The 18675-nt window shown below is 34.9% G+C and overlaps 1 protein-coding gene across 1 annotated transcript in view; it reads left to right on the forward strand.

Moving 5' to 3' along the window:
• Window positions 1-18675, forward strand: part of LOC132520622 (SCAN domain-containing protein 3-like) — a 193437-nt gene that overhangs the window by 164244 nt on the left and 10518 nt on the right. Inside the window, exon 3 of the mRNA XM_060149365.1 lies at window positions 5707-5867. The gene's annotated coding sequence lies outside the window, so the exon portion shown is untranslated. The remainder of the gene's footprint in view (window positions 1-5706; window positions 5868-18675) is intronic.

Consider the following 18675-nt stretch of genomic DNA (forward strand, 5'->3'; position numbering starts at 1 on the left):
ATGTATATACAGGTGTGTATTTATGTGTGTGTATATATATGTATATATGTATGTATAGTATGTATATATGTAAACTTTTACCATTATACACACATAAAGTAAATCATTAGAGTGAAAATGCTGAGTCAAATGAAATATCCATTTTACATTTTGACGGCTATTGCTAAATTGCCCTGCAAAAATATTATAATTTATTCTACCACAAACAATGCATACAAATACTTATTCCCTCCATAAAGTCTTGTTATTATCAAACTTACAAATTGCCAATCAAGAAAGTGAAAATAGTATCTTTCATTTATTTCAGTTTGCATTTGCTTAATTTCAGTGACTTGATATTATTCATTCACAAGGAAATATGAATGATGTGTCTTATCATAAATCTCAGAGTTAAAATTTTGATTTGATATTACTAAACCTTAGATGAGGAGAAAATACTCTCTGGCTGTTTTCAGAAACTACAGAAAAAAAAAATTACTTTTCTAAGCCATTCCAGTGGAAATATGTGCAGTTGTGTAAAACACAGTGATAAAGAACAAGAATAATGTAGAATTGAGAATCCAGAGTTCAGATCCCACTTACTAGCTATGTGACCCTAGGCAAGTCACTAAATTTTCCTTATTTGTAAATGATGTGAGAATGAACTTAGAGTGTTGTTATGAGTAACAAATGAAATGATGGGCGAGAAAGATATTTGTATGCTACAGTGCTCTTCAGTTCGTTATTATTACAAAGAAATAAATTATTAAATAGGAACCTAGTACTTCAGAAAAAAATACAGTTGGCAGGGTGGGGTGTCTACCCCTGGGTGATGGTGGTCAGGATAGCTGTTTTTAAAATTTTTATTTATCTTCATTTTATCTTTTAATTTAATTTTTATTTTATATTAGAATATGGTTGATTTACAATGTTGTGTTAGTTTCAGGTGTACAGCAAAGTGATTCAGTTGTACATACACATATATCCATTCTTTTTCAGGTTCTTTTCCTATATAGATTATTACAGAATACTGAGTAGAGTTCCCTGTGCTATACAGTAGGTCCTTGTTGATTATCTATTTTATATATAGTAGTGTGTATATTTTAATACCAAACTCCTAATCTATCCCTCCCTGCCACATTTCCCCTTTGGTAACCATAAGTTTGTTTTAGAGGTCTGTGAGTCTGTTTCTGTTTTGGAAATAAGTTCATTTGTATCTTTTTTTTTTTTTTTAGATTCCACATATATGTGATAGCATATGATATTTGTCTTTCTCTGTCTGACTTACTTCACTTCGTATGATAATCTCTAGGTCCGTGCATGTTGCTGCAAATGGCATTATTTCATTCTTTTTTATGACTGAGTAATATCTCATTGTATTTATGTACTACATCTTCTTTATCCATTCATCTGTTGATGGACATTTAGGTCGCTTCCATGTCTTGGCTATTGTAAATAGTGCTGCAGTGAACATTGGGGTGAGTGTATCTTTTCGAATTATGTTTTCTCTGGATATATGCCCAGTAGTGGGATTGCAGGATCATATGGTAGCTCTATTTTTAGTTTTTTAAGGAACCTCCATACTGTTCTCCATAGTGGTTCTATCAACTTACAGTACCACCAGCAGTGCAAGAGGGTTCCCTTTCCTCCACACTCTCCAGCATTTATTGTTTGTAGACTTTTTGATGATGGCCAGGAATAGCTCTTGCCTAGTAAATCTCAAGGGGTACCCAGTCTGATTGAACTGGCGAGGTGCATCAATAGGTCTTCCCTTGCTCTTTCATGGTCCTGCATACAGAAAGTTACTCTACAGGATGGGTTTGTTTGAAACACTGAAAGGTTAAAACAACCGCTAGCAGCCTGGAATGGTAACGTCCACTTGCAAAGAGAGTAATAGTTTATTTTGTAGAATGCCCTGTCCCTTTTCAGGTTTTCCTTTTGGAAACAGTTCTTTTTACTAATAGGGGAAATTAAACATTTCTCTAGTCACATAATCAAGTTTACATATACCCAGTCAAACTTGTCTTTCCTAAACCTGACACTTAGTGACTTTTATCCTAACTCTTACTCCTCGTTCCTTACTCTTTAATATTTTAAAATCAAAAAACAAGGTTGAAAACATTTTTATTGATTTGGATTTTCTGAGTATTATTATTACTATTTAATTTTGGGAATCTAGACAACTACTAGACTCTTCTGTTGTCAATTATTACTCATCATTTTGTTGGTTTAGTTTTGTTCCAAGTTTAGTTGCCAAAGGAACATCTAGCACTGGTGCATTTACCTTCAGACAATAAACTTAGTTTCAAACCTTATAACCTTAGCTGAAGTGATTGTATTTCTTAAATTACGTTAGGCTCCCCTGAAGCAGGTTAATTGAACTGCTGTTTACTGTTTTGTCAAGATTTATCCCCTTGTATAAATCTACTTGTGTCAGCTCTGTAGCACATTGATCTGAAAGAAAACTACCTGCTCCTAGAAAAACCCTAAACAAGGCTCAATAATTAAATAGAACGTAGAGACCGACTCATCCCAGCGCTGATTTGAGAGGAAAAGTGTCCTCCTGTGGTTAGAAAGTTTCTGAATTGTGTTTTTTGTTTGGGAGATTGGTTGTTAGATAGAGACAAAGGTCCTTGAGAAATCTTTCTTTCATCTGGTAGAGAGCAATGAGTTGGAGAGGAGTGAGCACTATAATTGTAATAAATGGTTTGTATATGGAGGCTCAAAATCTAGGCTGCCTTTTGTTGTGAGGGTGACATTTGCTTTTGTGCTATTATTCAACCAGTTCTAAGAACAAGTTAATACATATATATGTGATAATTTATTATATGACTTATTACTTGTACATAATTATAAAATTATATAGTTTGTAAAATTTTAGCAACCGTAGCTAGAGTTTGTCTTAAACACTGGTTTAAAATAAAATCTTAATAAGTTATTTGGGGATAAAATAGAGTTCTTAGGCTGGTTTGATAGAGGGCAAACTTAAAAAAAATAAAGCTGGTGCACAAATTGAACAGTGTTTTGTGGATAAAAGATATAAAATGGAGGGTAGAAGAGAGTGAACAGAATTGCAGGAGGTTTGGGCCTGGGAAACAAAGGTGGGTATTAAGAAATTTCCACTCAATAAAAGTTAGCCACTGTTTTATGACTACAAAGGAATTCATGATCTTGTTATTCCCATCACCAAATTGTATAGCTCATTGCAATTTTGGAGTCTGGAGGAGAGAGAGGTCATTTAGAGTTGGAGTAGACCAAAAAGATTTTGTGGAGAAATTTTCACTGGATGTATGGGGAAATTAGGTGGGACTTAACTAGGAAGAAAGGTGAGTTAAATTAATCATGGAAGCAAGGAACAATAAAACTGGTGTCAGAGACAGAAGGACAGGAGCACTGGGATGGGAAATTGCAAGGATATGTTAGAGTTTGACTGTGGAGGCCTGGCTTCCAGGTCAAAGTAGATTGAGCTTAATCCTACCAACCATATGTGTCTTCCAAGTCTTATTAACAGGGATCTGAACAACTACTGGCTTTTCTAATCACCTTAGTAACGAATGTTTAGAACACAACTAGGAAGTCTTCACTTACCTTTCAAGATACAGGGTTGAGTTCATTTTCCTTAGAGATTTTATAACCCTGTTGGGAGCTCTGGGAGCGCTCACATTTTATAATTAATTGGTTATTATGCTCTCTCCACTACTAGTCTGGGAGACCCTGGGGAGGGGGCAGATCTGTGTCCTACGAAACTGTTGTAGTTCCAACACCTAACAGAGCGAGAGGCAAACAGTAAGCACTTATTGAATATAAATTAGATGAATGGATAAATCAATGGTGAGATGTTGAGTACTTCTCATTTTTAAGGCATCATGTAAGATTTGTGGGGAAATACGTAATTATTATTTTTGATATCTGCCTATAAGGAATTTAAACTTTAGTTTGGCAGCTAGAACTTGGTTACAAAAGTAATTAGTCATTTTTGATAGTTTATACTTTCTGCTTCCCTTTTCTCTGATTGATCACCTACCTTTAACCTTTATATGCCTCTATCACTGTGTCTTCTAAGGTTACTAAATGACCTCCTATTTGTCAAATCCAGTGTTTGAATTTTCTTAATCTGCTTGATCTCTATCTAGCACTGAGTACTAGAGAATCCAATCTTTTGAAATTCTCTTTTCCATTTTGGTACCAAGACACTGAACTGGATTCTGACATCTCCTTCCCTCCACCACTATGCTAGTCATGCAGCCTCCATCATCAGCATGTTCAGTGTTCCTACCTGATGTGTCATGTGCTTCCCTGTCTCTTCTTTTCTACACTGTATGTCCTTCAGAGTGTTTCCTAGGCTAATACCTCTGTTCATGATATAACTTGTATGTGTAAACTCTATTTCTGTCACTGAGTATCATCACTTGAATACCACATCATCCTCTCAAATTCAGTGTTTTCAAGACTAAACATTGTGTTTCCCCTTAATCCCCTATCTCTTATTCTGACACGGTACCAGGAGTTTCCTTGTCATCCAACCTTGAAACTTGGTACACATTTTCTCCTCTTCCTTACTTTTTCTATTCAACCTTTGGCTCTTATGGCAAAGATACATAGATTCTTTTTCCTTGCCACAGTAACTGCCAAGGCACTGGTTTCCCTGCAACCAGGTTTTGCCTTCTTGAGTCCATGTTCTATGTTGAATTGAGCCTCATAAACTATCCACATTAGCCCAACTTCAGAATCCTTCTATGATGGTTATTGCTTGCAGTCTGCCTCGCCAAGCCTAGAGTTTGAGGCCCTGTGTACGATGTGAATGACAGAGTTCTCCAGCTATTTCACCCCCTCACAAACCCAATGATTTAGTGACAATGTACTGGTCAACGTGCCTGATTTGGTGCATTTGCTTGCACCGTTCCCTTTTCTAGAATGAGTTGAAGCTCAAAAATTACCTGAACTCTGGCCTCATACTGAAGTCCAGTTAAAGTCTAAGGATCTCCCTAAAGCTTCCTGCATAGTAGTGTTTTCCAAAGTGCGGGGGACATAATTTTAAGTGGTGCATTAAAAGAAAGGCATCAAAAGAACATGAATTATTTAGTTAAAAAAGTTATTCCCTTTTCTGTTTCCTTCACTCTTTCTGACTTTATCAAGGAGAAGACCTCAATTTGGTTAAACAAATTTTGGGTTTTAACATCACTCTAACATTTCATAATTTTTCTTTTAATCAGTGAAAAAGCAGGGAGATAACTCAGTGCATTTGGCAGTCACCATTATCTAGTTAGAAATAAATAACGTTATTTTGTTTAGGTTTGTTTGTTACCTTTCATTTATGGTAAAAATACTGGTGTTTCTTTAGGATGATAATATTAATTTAAATAATATTTAAATGTAACATTAATTAATAGTTAAACAATCACCCTATTTTAATATTTAAATATGATTTAAATATTTAAATCATGTTTCACTTACATACACAGAAAAATATCAGGTAAATAATAATATATGTAGCAATTATTAAGAGGGAAATTAAAGAAGGTGGGACATAGGAGTGCCCAGAAATTATAAAAACTGCACATGAATGACTGCAATCTGGGGAACTCTCAATTACCATTTTAGCCTACAAATTTTTTTTTCATTTTTAAACTGTGAAATTTTAGTCACTCTTCTAAGTTTTTCTGTATTAACTAATGCCATTCTTTCAAGAATCCTATGTAAGATACTATTGTTTTCTCTATTTTACAGACAAGGAAATGGAAGACATAATTTGCCCAGCTTCTCTCAAGTGGCAAAGCTGTAGAGACAGGTTTTGAACCCAAGTCTTTAGCCGCCAGAACCTGTTCTTTTAGCTACAAAGCAACTCTGCCTCAGGAGAAGCACATCAATCTTTGATGTGATAATAACAAGTAAGATCTTTTGTGTTTACTATCGTTCGTCTGTCTCTTTCACCCAGAGGGAAAATTTTTATTCAGACCTGAAGTCCAGCTCTGTAGAAACCTCCTATAAGTAATTGTATTTAGAATTGATTTCCATCTCTACAAATGACTTGAAAAACTTTTTTTTCCAACAGTTTAGTTCTTAAAACTCAGGGAGTACTCAGTACTACAGGTTTAATAACAAGTAGGAAAACACGTCTCTGCATGAATAACTTTTATAGTTTGTTCATTAGAAAGTCCAGGAGCATGATGACCAAGCACAATTTGCATCTGCTTCCTCAGCAGACTGCCCTGTAGATGAACAGCCCTGGGCAGTTCAAGTGAAATATTCAGTAACTAAACAGGGAGTAGTATGAAAGCAAATTATATACACTGGAGAAATGCATCACAGAAAATGTTATGGTTAGACTTGATATTAGAAAGGATCACCCTTACATTTGCCTTTTCAATTCTCGAAAAAAAAACTGAAAGGGCACTTTTCTGAAGAACTGCAATACCCTAATTTTATAATTATTGGAAATCATATTTTGATGTAAGGATTTTATAATAACCAGATATATTTCCAGCATCTAGGTATTTAAAATATAACACAGAAATTTGCTCATAAACACTCAATATTTGCTTTTTAAACCCACTTAATATAACTAAAGTTGCTGTATTTCTTTCATAATTCTACTATCTACTAATTATTGGTCTAACACAGGAGTAGGCAAACTATGACCTGCATTTCGAACCTGGATATGGCCTCTTTTTATGTGGCTCACAAGCTAAGAATGATTTTCACATTTTTAGGGGTTAAAAAGAAAAGAAGAAAAGAATTATATGACAATGACTGTATGTAGCCCATAAATCCTAAAATATTTACTATATAGCCTTTTACAGAAAAGTTTGCCAACCACTGATCTATCTTCTATTGTTCTTCTATAATGTGCCTCCAGCTTTTATTTTGCTATGAATTTATTTCCTTTTTCTTAAATATCTCTGATTGAATTCTGGTCTGGTAGTACTTCATCTTTCAGTTTACAATATGTGATTCTGGTGCTGTAATATAGTCAGTCAGTTAAAGTCATCTCATATTTTACCTAACCTAGTGTTTGTTATGCTGGAAACCTGCACTTTAGGAAATGCACTTGAGCAACCATCTCCAAGGATGTCTATTTAAACCAGGATATCAGAACTTAGCCTGATACTGATTGGGGTGGGGCGATGGTCATTGGGGCATAGTGTATTGCCTGTGGGAGGAATGTAAGTCACTGAAGCCAGGGGGCAGACAGTGTTATATCTAGAATCTAAAGGTGGCCTGCCTACAAACCATGCCTCCTGGTATTTATACACCTGTAGAGTCCCCTTCCACACTGAATTTGAGTTTGCCTTTGGTACTTAACAGAATGCAGCACAAGTGACACCATATTACTTCCAAGCCAAGTCATAAGTCTTGTAGCTTCTGGCTTGTTCTCTTAGAATGCTTGCTCTTTGAATGCTTCCTCTCAAAATCCAAAAAAATTAGCTAAGAATCTCAGGCCACGTAGAAAAGACACATGTAGACATTCAGCCCCAGCTGAGCTCCTACACAAAAGCCAGCATCAATCACCAATCATTTGAGTAAGCTATGCTGAATACCTAATCTCAGACTATCAGGTGATTCCAGAACCAGCTGCCATTTGTTTGCAATCATTTGAGAGATCCCAAGCAACAAGCACCCAACTGAGCTTCTACCACCATGAAGGGTAATAATAAATTATTTCAAACCATTAAGTTTTGAAGTGGTGTGTCCTGCAGCAATAGATAAATGGAACAACATGTTCCAGTAATTCTTTGAGTATGTCCTTATTTACAGGCTTATCTTGTTCTTTCCTGTGGCATGCCTGGGATCAACCATTTCTCCAAGAAACCCTAATTTCTATTAGTGGAGAATGATATTTAAAACTAAGATATGGATGTTAGATGATCTCCTTGTTATAATAGGTCTCTACTTTGAGGTCCTCTCAGGGGCCAGTACTAAAATATACAATATACGTTATTTATTTTATCTATTATCTAACCATGTATTCACAATGAAAATTTTCAATTCTAAAACAACCACACAGATTATTGTAACCATTCCCTTTAACATATTTGTACCTCTTATTGCTGTCAATGTACTTACTTATTTGATCAATCTCTCTTACTTCATACCAACTTTATAATGAGGGAGCCCTTTCTTCCCTCAGTGTAGATGCCCTCCTTACCCTACTCAAGTTTTAACTCCAAACCCAGCAAAGACACTAATGCTACCCCCATCTACTATATGAGCTCCAACCTTTATTGCCCATCTAATGACTTTTGACAAAATGAGAAAGGGAAGAAGGGAGGAAGGGAGGAAGGAAGGGAAGGAGGGAGGGAGGAAGGAGGGAAGGAAGGAGAGAAAAAGGGTATGTTTTAATAGTGATTTTTGAGGAGAAAATCTGGCACATGTTGACTTATTTTGAGATTGGAGTATGAAGAGAGCAGTGTAAAATTGGCCAAGAGGATATCTCAAAAATCAGGCAGAGCTGATGTGAGAAAATGGAGAAAAAACATTTTGAAGAGAAATTTGAGCTTAAGAGCTGAATAGGTACAGGAATTTATACAGAAAAATAAGTAAAAGTTGATTTCTAAGTACAAGACTTTTATTTTGTTGGCATGTAGAGAGTAGGGCAAAGAAGATATGTTCATGTGAATGTTCTTGGGGCTAAATAACCTATTAAACATATTGCTGCATAACTTTGCAACTGTAGATTTGTGATGCAAATATGGAAAATTAAGTCAAATTTTCATGTGGTTATAGTCAACAAGAAGAACCAATGGAATAATGTCTAATTTAACAATGCATTGCAAACTCAGGTATAGTAACTATGCTCAACCCTTAAATATAACACTATGGCTTAGTGTTTTACATGTAAAACAGGCTCAGAAAAAAGATGAATTCAGCACTGGCCACATCACAAGTTCATGCAGTAACTAAAAGCAAAGCATTTCTCAAATGATTTTTTTAGCTTGCAAACAGATTGCACTCTCTTGTTAAAACATACTGAAATCTGTGTTATGAAGCTCTAATAGGTTATGCCATAGTAAATTCTTATTCTTCTGTCAGTAAATGAAAGAAAAAGAAGCCTGATTTGAAGAATTGAAATTGATTTACAATGAAAAAGAAATTCTTATTTTTTCCCTTTGAGCTACAATTTCTCTTTTCTCTCTCAGTGAACTGTAAGTAAAAGTAAGACCTTGTCATCCATCAGTCACTTACACCCTCTGAAAATCTACTGTTTCAGTCCCAGCCCTGTGATGACTTGGAAACTGGTCATTAACTTATTTAGTACTGGTCAGCTGAGCCCACATTCCACACTCTCATTTTCTCTAGAATAGAAACAGTTACTGTTCTCAATCTTATTCATCCACATCTTACATATATGATCTGTCTCAATTTTTCAGAAACCAGTTATTTTATCTATTATTCACAATATGGTTTTCAACATCCACTATTCTCACTAACCATGGACAAATAGTTTTCTGCATTTCCAGATTTTAATAGGTAAATATTGTCTTCATGGAGAAAAAATCTATCTTTTAATCTGCTCTATAATTTATGGACATACACTATTTTTTAAAAATATAAAACAAAACCAAACAAACCAAAACAGACATTCAGCAGGCTGGATGCTCAAAAGTTATCTAATTTATTCAAAGGCAACTTGTTGCATATTTCTTTAAAAACAAATATTAGCATTATTAAAGAAGTAATTATTTATAAGAAGTAATTAGATTGTAATAAGTCAAGGATGCTTGTTGTAATATTTAGGGAACCCAGGAAAAGAATGCATACCTAACAACTTAATAGAAAGTTTAAAAAATGGAATTTTTGATAATAGTAATATGTGATCAATCTAAAAGATGAACAAGAAGAGAGAAAAGAGAACATAAAATATAATAGGTCAAATAGAAAATATCATTTAGATGATGGAGAGAAAAATGGCCAACTATTTGGGAAACTGTAAATATATATACAGTTTATACACACAAATATATAATTGAAATAAAAGTGAATTCTATAAAACCTATAATTTTCAATGAAGAAATTAACTCATGAAATATGAAGAAATTATGAGTGGATATTTATATAACCTAAGAGGTAGGGATAACTTTATTCATTTGTAAGATTAATGACTGAATCCCTAATGAGAAAGTGTTAGAATTGACCATGTGTTTAAAACATCTTCACACCAAATTGAAGTACATAAACAAACAAACATAAAATAGACAAATAGGAAAATGATAAAATATATACCAAAAGATTATATTTCTTGATACATAGAATGTTCTTAGACAATAATAAAAAACATTTATATAATGTTTCTTTGCAGTAACTGTAGCTTTGTACCATCAGATTTAGAAAATCATAGAGCTGAGAGAAATTAAATATAAATCTTCATTTTATATAAAAAAAACAAAACATGCGAGCACTCCAGTAGAAAAATGGGAAAGATCATCAACAGGCAATTCAAATGAATACCATTAGATAAATTATAAAATATGTTACCTCAAGAGAAATCAAAGAAATATTACTTTAAAACTCATTTTAAATTATTATACTGGAAAATGTTAATGCAATAATGTGTCGGAGAATGGACATTTTCATGTGCAACTATCACACTGTAAGTTTGTATAACTCTAGAGGATATGATGGAGCCAAAAGTTTAATGCATTTCTTTATACTTCAAAATTCCATTTTTAGGAATATTCCCTCCTAGGCAAGTCACTCAATAAGTGTAAAAATTATAAGTATATAACAACATGACTTTAACAATTTTGTAAGTAATAAGAAAAAAGATACTTTAAAAAAATTTTATTGCAGTATAGTTGATTTACGATGTTGTGTTACTTTCTGCTGTACAGCAAAGTGAATGAGTTACACATACACATATATCAACTCTTTTTTAGATTCTTTTCCCATATAGGTCATTACAGAGTACTGAGTAGAGTTCCCTGTGCTATACAGTAGGTCCTTATTAGTTATCTATTTTATATGTAGTAGTGTGTATATGTCAATCCAAATCTCCCAATTTATCCCCGTCTCCTTCCCCCCCCAGTAACCATAGATTGTTTTCTACACCTGTGACTCTATTTCTATTTTGCAGGTAAGTTCATTTGTACCATAGAAAAACGATACTTACAATAAAAAATTATTGTTGACTTTATTTCACCTCATGCAGTCATAGGTCCTTCAAGAACATGTGAAAAGCTGGTCTTCGTACATATACTTTCGATAATGGAAATTTCTTAGGGTCAAAAAATATCCTCAGATAATATTTTATTAATTTTTATTGGAGTATGGTTGCTTTACAATGTTGTGTTAGCCTCCACTGCACAACAAAATGAACCAGCCATACACATACAGATATCCCCTCCATTTTGGACTGCCCTCCCATTTAGGTTACCACAGTGCATTAGGTACAGTTCCCTGTGGTATTCAGTATGTTCCCGTCAGTTGTCTATTTTATACATAGTATCAGTAATGTATATGTGTCGGGCTTCCCTGGTGATGCAGTGGTTGAGAGTCCGCCTGCCAATGCAGGGGACACGGGTTCGTGCCCCGGTCCGGGAAGATCCACATGCCGCAGAGCAGCTGGGCCCGTGAGCCATGGCCGCTGAACCTGCGCGTCCGAAGCCTGTGCTCCGCAACGGGAGAGGGCACAGCAGTGAGAGGCCCGCGTACCGCAAAAAGTAAAATAAAATAAAATAAAAATAATGTATATGTGTCAATCCCAGTCTCCCAATTCCTCCCACCCCACGCCTTTCCTCCTTGGTATCCGTAAGTTTGTTCTCTATGTCTGTGTCTCTATTTTTGCTTTGCATATAAGATCATCTATACCATTTTTCTAGATGCCACATATATGCGTTATTATATGATAGTTGCTTTTTCCTTTTTGACTTACTTCACTATGTATGACACTCTCTAGGTCCTTCCACGTTTCTACAAATGACCCCATTTCATTCCTTTTTATGGCTGAGTAATATTCCATTGTATATATATACCACATCTTTTTTATCCATTCCTCTGTCAGTTGACATTTAGGTTGCTTCCATGTCCTGGCTATTGTAAATAGTGCTGCTATGAACACTGGGGGGTGTGTGTTCTTTGAATTATGGTTTTCCCTGGGTATGTGCCTAGTAATGGGATTGTTGGGTCATATGGTAGTTCTATTTTTAGTTTCTTAAGGAACCTTCATTCTGTTTTCCATAGTGGCTATATCAATTTATATCACCAAAAGTGTATGATGGTTCCCTTTTCTCCACACTCTCCGGCATTTATTGTTTGTAGATTTTTTGATAATGGCCATTCTGACCAGTGTGAGGTGATACCTCATGGTAGTTTTGATTTGCTTTTTTCTAATAATTAGTGATGTTGAGAATCTTTTCATGTGTTTGTTGGCCACCTGTTTGTCTTCACTGGAGAAATGTCTATTTAGGTCTTCCGCCCAGTTTTTGATTGAGTTGTTTGTTTTTTTGATATTGAGCTGCATGAGCTGCTTGTAAATTTTGGAGATTAATCCTTTGTCAGTTGCTTCGTTTACAAATATTTTCTCCCATTCTGAGGGCTGTCTTTTTGTCTTGTTTATGGTTTCCTTTGCTGTGCAAAAACTTTTAAGTTTCATTAGGTCCCATTTGTTTACTTTTGTTTTAATTTTCATTACTCTAGGAAGTGAGTCAAAAAAGATGGTGCTGTGATTTGTGTCAAAGAGTGCTCTGCCTATGTTTTCATCTAAGAGTTTTATAGTGTGTATTCTTACATTTAGGTCTTTAATCTATTTTGAGTTTATTTTTGTGTATGGTATTAGGAAGTATTCTAATTTCATTCTTTTACATGTAGCTGTCCAGTTTTACAAGCACCACTTATTGAAGAGGCTTTCTTTTCTCCATTGTGTATTCTTGCCTCCTTTATCAAAGATAAGGTGACCATAGGTGTGTGGGTTTATCTCTGGGCTTTCTATCCTGTTCCATTGATCTGTATTTCTGTTTTTGGGCCAGTACCATATTGTCTTAATTACTGTGGCTTTGCAGTATATTCTGAATTCAGGGAGCCTGGTTCCTCCAGCTCCATTTTCAGATAATTTTTTATCCAAATTTTTATGTACTCCTCTAGCTGCCAACATTCCCATACGGACTTGCTGTCAATATACACTAAAAGGTATGAACAGTGCAATGTGAAAAGCCCCTGACGTAATTTCAAATATATAAACTTCATTAAATTGTTCTGGTTCTTTATTGAATTTTTCTTTCAGCCTTAGTGTCTGAGATTGATTTCAAGCAAATGCAGCAACAAATCAAATGTTCTTCCTTGGGAATAGATGAATGTTTTGCTGCTTGTCAATCTCTAAGTTCCATTACCATTTCTTTCTCTTTGTGTGGAGTTTTGATTGTCTGTTTGTTTGTTTTAGACATTTTATGTCTATCATTTTCAGTTCTGGTACCCTGAGTATTCCAAAATAATTTAATACTGAAGATGGACTCTGAATTTGGGGATGCCAGTTTCCCCACAATCAATAAGGCAGCATACCTGATTAGAAGCACCATCATATATCACAATCCTACCAGATAGTCTGATCTGCTACCAAGGTTGTCTGAGGTTGCTGGTGGTAGAACTTGGGATAAGTCAGTTGAAGATTCTCCCTGGTCTTCACTGTCTTATTGTAAGATGATGAATTTGATTGCAGTAGATGGCTTTTGTAAATAATCTCTTTCAGTTCAAAATTAGTACAGTGCTCTTAATCCCATACCTCTACCTTGCCCCTTCCCCCTCCCTATCCCCACTGGTAAACCACTAGTTTGTTTTCTATATCTGTGAGTCTGCTTCTGTTTTGCTATATACATTTGTTTTATTTTTTAGATTCCACATGTAATTGATATCATACAGTATTTTGTTTGTCTATATTTGAGAAATGTCCTATTTTGTTATTCTTAGAATACTTCCCACCACAGAAGCCAGCTACTGGTTTTCCTCATCTCCCTTACAGCTATGAACAGGCATGTGTACTGGATGTTGCTAATCACATCACTGAAGCTAGAGGCTTATAAAATAAAGGTCTATGTCGAACTTATTAGGTAAGGGTTATGGTAAAGGTAGAAGCCACATTTAATTTCCAGTGGTAATTAAGGAAGCTTCACTGTGACTTTCTGCAGCATTCCTGAATGTTTTATCTTCAAGAATTTTTTGATCCTTCCATAGATTATTTTATTTTTATTAAATAATCTTTTCCACTTAAATTAGCCAGCTTTTTTCTACTGCTTACAAGCAAGAACTTTCACTGAAACATTAGCACCTAGTAGTAGTCTTCAAATGGTGGTGGTGATAGTTAATAATAGTTATAGTAGAAACTGTCATATTATATTAAAATATGAATGGCTAAATGTTGATCATTGTTGGAGCTGGACGATGAGTATACAGAAGTTTATTACACTATTCTCTCTTCTTTTATGTATATTTGAAATTTTCTGTGATAACTTAAAAAACACAAATATATGCATGACAGACACATGTGATGACAGTTGGAAATTGATTCTTAACAGATGCTTTACAGTTTATTTTTAAAACTGTATGAAAGGTATCTGCAAGAATTGGCAGTTCCAAATATGAGGCTATATTCAGCTTTATTTTTTGTTTAATATTGTGAATATCTACTTGGCCCACCTGGAGGATGCAATCACAAATGATATGAGGGGTTGATGAGAGACTTGAATTCATTATCCCATCTTAATATATTAACCAGCGATAAGTTTTGTGTTTCAAATTTTGATCATGCAGTTTCTTCAAAGAATCATATTTTATATTAAAATGTGGTGAAGCAGGGTGCAAAATAAAATTACAAGTAATTTTTAAAAAATTGTCTTAGTAATAGATACTGCTAATAAAATTATGTTTTTGTCAAATGATCTGCTTTGAAGTATAATACTATGTCAATCAATGTCTTTTTTAACTTTTAAAGGTTGCATTTAATTATTGTAAAATATTAAAATAACCAATGTCAGGGATATGCTTGGTAATTGACATTAGACATATATGCATATCTAGAGATATTATTAATGCAAATAAGATGTTTTCTTTAACCCACTAAAATGCATAGCCGGAAAAAATAATATTTTTTCATGGTTAATACTTTATTTTCTTTTAAAATTTTATGCCATTGTACCTTATTATAATTACATTTCAATGTTATATTCTAAATTCTATCTCTTAGCACACTAACCCGAGTATTTACCCAGTGTTATCAAAATCTTTGCAGTGACTGCCTAATCACTCTTGTGTCATCATAACCTAGTTCAATTAAGGATTCTTGCATGAGAAAAAATAATATTTTTTAATATTTCAAGGTACAATTTGTCTATATAATCATGAAGTGGAAGAGAATAAATCTAAATCTATAACCGAATAGAAAAACAATTTTGTATTGCACTGTAAAGTGTTATTATCATATTTCATGAGTGTATTGTTCTAAAACAAGACTCCTTAAGCTCTTTGTAGATAGTAGCATAGCCCGAAGCTGAGGCCCAATATCAACGTCTAATTAACAAATGGAAATCAACTGGGTGAGAGTTACTCTTTTTGCATACCCGAATAATACCCTAATATTGGCAACAGATTCACCTGAATCTATACATCTACAAATTTGTTGAGAACTGTGAAATCATAAAAATTTCTTCAAATTTATGATTATGAGCTTCAGTCTTTATATACATAGAGATTTGTAAATTTGTGTTATTCGGTATAAAATAACCTTTAATAGCCTCTAGAACCTTTAATATAAATTGTAGCAAGAGAGTATCTTTGTTTAGGATTTTATTATTTTAACTTCATACTAGTTTTGCTTCCTAAATGCAACTCGAATTCTGTCTCATATATCTAGTGTTAATGTTTTAGTATAGGTTCTTATCTTTTTCCTTGACCAACACAGATTCCATGTAGCCAGTTTTCCTAATTATTATCTATCTTCTTTCAATTCCTCTTCAGTCACCATAGTTTATTGATTCTAAGTACACAATTTTTCATATTTAAATTTCTTTGAAATTAGAATACTTCTTACAATCACTGTCAGCCAGATGGCAGTCATGATGAGGTTGTGTCTTCACCCAAACATCAAGTGTCCCAGTATTATAACCTGCATGAATGTCAGCGACTTAAAAACAAACAAACCTAGAATAATGGTAGAACAACATTCCTAAAGAGAAAGTCAAAAGTATTCTAGCTTTATATGACTGCACACCTAACTTTCAAGCACTAGTGGCTTTCAGTTCTTCATCAGTTCTTTAAGAAATGTTGTATTACCAACATTCTTGATGGAACAGAGGAAGATTCAGAATGTAAAATCACAGATATGGACCACTCTGAGTTGAGAATGACTCAGTATTTCATATGAATACATTCTAGTTATGAAGAAGTTTTGAAAATACCTTAGCCATTTTATTTCCATTGTAATATCCTTTCTAAACATATGCACGAAAGTTATAACTAATAAAAATCAATGTTTAATTCTAAAAATAACTCTTTCAGCAACTATAAAATAATAAAGTGATCAGTAAGCATTGTTTCATAGTTTAATTAGTGGTTTTTTATTTTCAGTGTACCTTAAAACCTTTGTCGTCTTTGTTCAGTAATTCAGTAATTACCTTGTGTCACCTTTCTAATTAAAAAAATAGCCATCAACATCTCCCTGTTGCCTATGAAATACAGTCACAACTCATTAGCATGATGGGGCCTGCTTTAGGTTGGGTTATCTAGAAGTAGAGACCAAAACAGAGTTCTTGCACAATTAATTTGCTGAAGCGATGCTTCCAGGTGAAACCTGTGATTGTCTGGGAAACAGAATGGGCAGAAGAAATATCAAGGTAAGAATGTGTGCTCAGCTGAAGTCTATGTGAGGTCTCTGTAAAAATATGTGTTCAGCTGACCCTATGAAGAGCCTGTGGTGGTGGTTCTGTGCTGTGTCAATGTAGTTAAGTTGGAACTATATTCCTAGAATCTCTTTCTCATTATGGTTTTGGGTTTATGGTTAGCCACAAGAGAAATATGCATGAGATCTGTAGGGCAGAAGTGAAGCAATAGCCATTGTACTCTGAAGGTCAGTGAAGGGCACCGGGTGCTGGTGCAGATTGCTCCCGCTGTTGATGAGCTGGCTCTCCCGCTTGGCCGGACGCAGCAGCTGGGGGTTCACAGCCGCTCCAGCTCCCGTTTGATCTCCTACAGTTTCTCTAAGTCCTGGGCCAGCTGAGTATGCAGCTCCATGGTGTGGGTCTCCAGCTTCACCTACAGGTCAGCTATACCATCATGGTTGGAGGCTGTGGGAAACAGACATGCATTTCAGTTTGTGCCTGTTGGTTCTAGTCTGCCTTCATGAGTTCTACTTTGCTCTTTTTCTGTTCCACTGTATGTCCATCTTTTCTTCCTAACTGCCCTTCTGACTTTTGGCAACTTCACCTATACCATGAGATGCAGAGGCCACAGTCTTCTACAGACTCTTTCACCATTGCTCATATTTGCATAGGTTTACACTGTCCTACAATTTACCATCTATGTAATTTGTCTCCTCATTTCCTGATACTTCATATGGGCCCTGATTCTGACCATAGTTAGTCTTTTGTCTATTTTCCTAACAACCATCCCTTTCTTTTCAGGTTCTAGGGTTTGTTTGTTTCTTTGTTTTAATTTTACTGGAGGATAGTTGCTTTACAATGTTATGTTAGTTTCTTGCTGTATAGCAAAGTGAATCAGTCATATGTATACATATATCCTCTCTTTTTAAAATTTCCTTCCCATTTAGATCACCGCAGAGCACTGAGTAGAGTTCCCTGTGCTAGGCAGTAGGTTCGCATTAGTTATCTATTTTACACATAGTAGTGTATATATGTCAGTCCCAATATCCCAATTCTTCCCACCTCCCCTTCCCGCCTTGGTAATCATAAGTTTTGTGCTCTACATCAGTGATTCTATTTCTGCTTTGCAAATAGGTCCATCTGTACCATTTTTCTAGATTCCACATATAAGTGATATTTTACAATATTTGTTTTTCTCTTTTTGACTTACTTCACTCTGTGACAGACTCTAGGTCCATCCACCTCACTACAGATAACTCAATTTCATTTCTTTTTATGGCTGGGTAATATTGCATTGCATGTACGTGCCACATCTTCTTTATCCATTCATCTGCTGATGGACACTTAGGTTGCTTCCATGCCCTGGCTATTGTATTATAAATAGTGCTGCAATGAACATTGGGGTGCATGCATCCTTTCGAATTATGTTTTTCTCCAGATATATGCCTACGAGTGGGATTGCTGGGTCATATGCACAGCAAAGGAAACCGTAAAAAACGTGAAAAGACAACCCTCAGAATAGGAGAAAATATTTGCAAACGAAGCAACTGACAAAGGATTAATTTCCAAAATTTACAAACAGCTCATGCAGTTCAATATCAAAAAAACAAACAACCCAATCAAAAAATGGGCAGAAGACCTAAATAGACATTTCTCTACAGAAGACATACAGATGGCCAACAAAACACATGAAATCACTAATTATTAGAGAAGTGCAAATCAAAACTAAAATGAGGTATCACCTCACGCCAGTCAGAATGGCCATCATCAAAACTTCTACAAACAATAAATGCTGGAGAGAGTATGGAGAAAAGGGAAGCCTCCTACACTGTTGGTGGGAATGTAAATTGATACAGCCACTATGGAGAACAGTATGGAGGTTCCTTAGAAACTAAAA

Source organism: Lagenorhynchus albirostris, chromosome 5 (genome assembly GCF_949774975.1).
Source record: "Lagenorhynchus albirostris chromosome 5, mLagAlb1.1, whole genome shotgun sequence".
NCBI lineage: Eukaryota > Metazoa > Chordata > Mammalia > Artiodactyla > Delphinidae > Lagenorhynchus > Lagenorhynchus albirostris.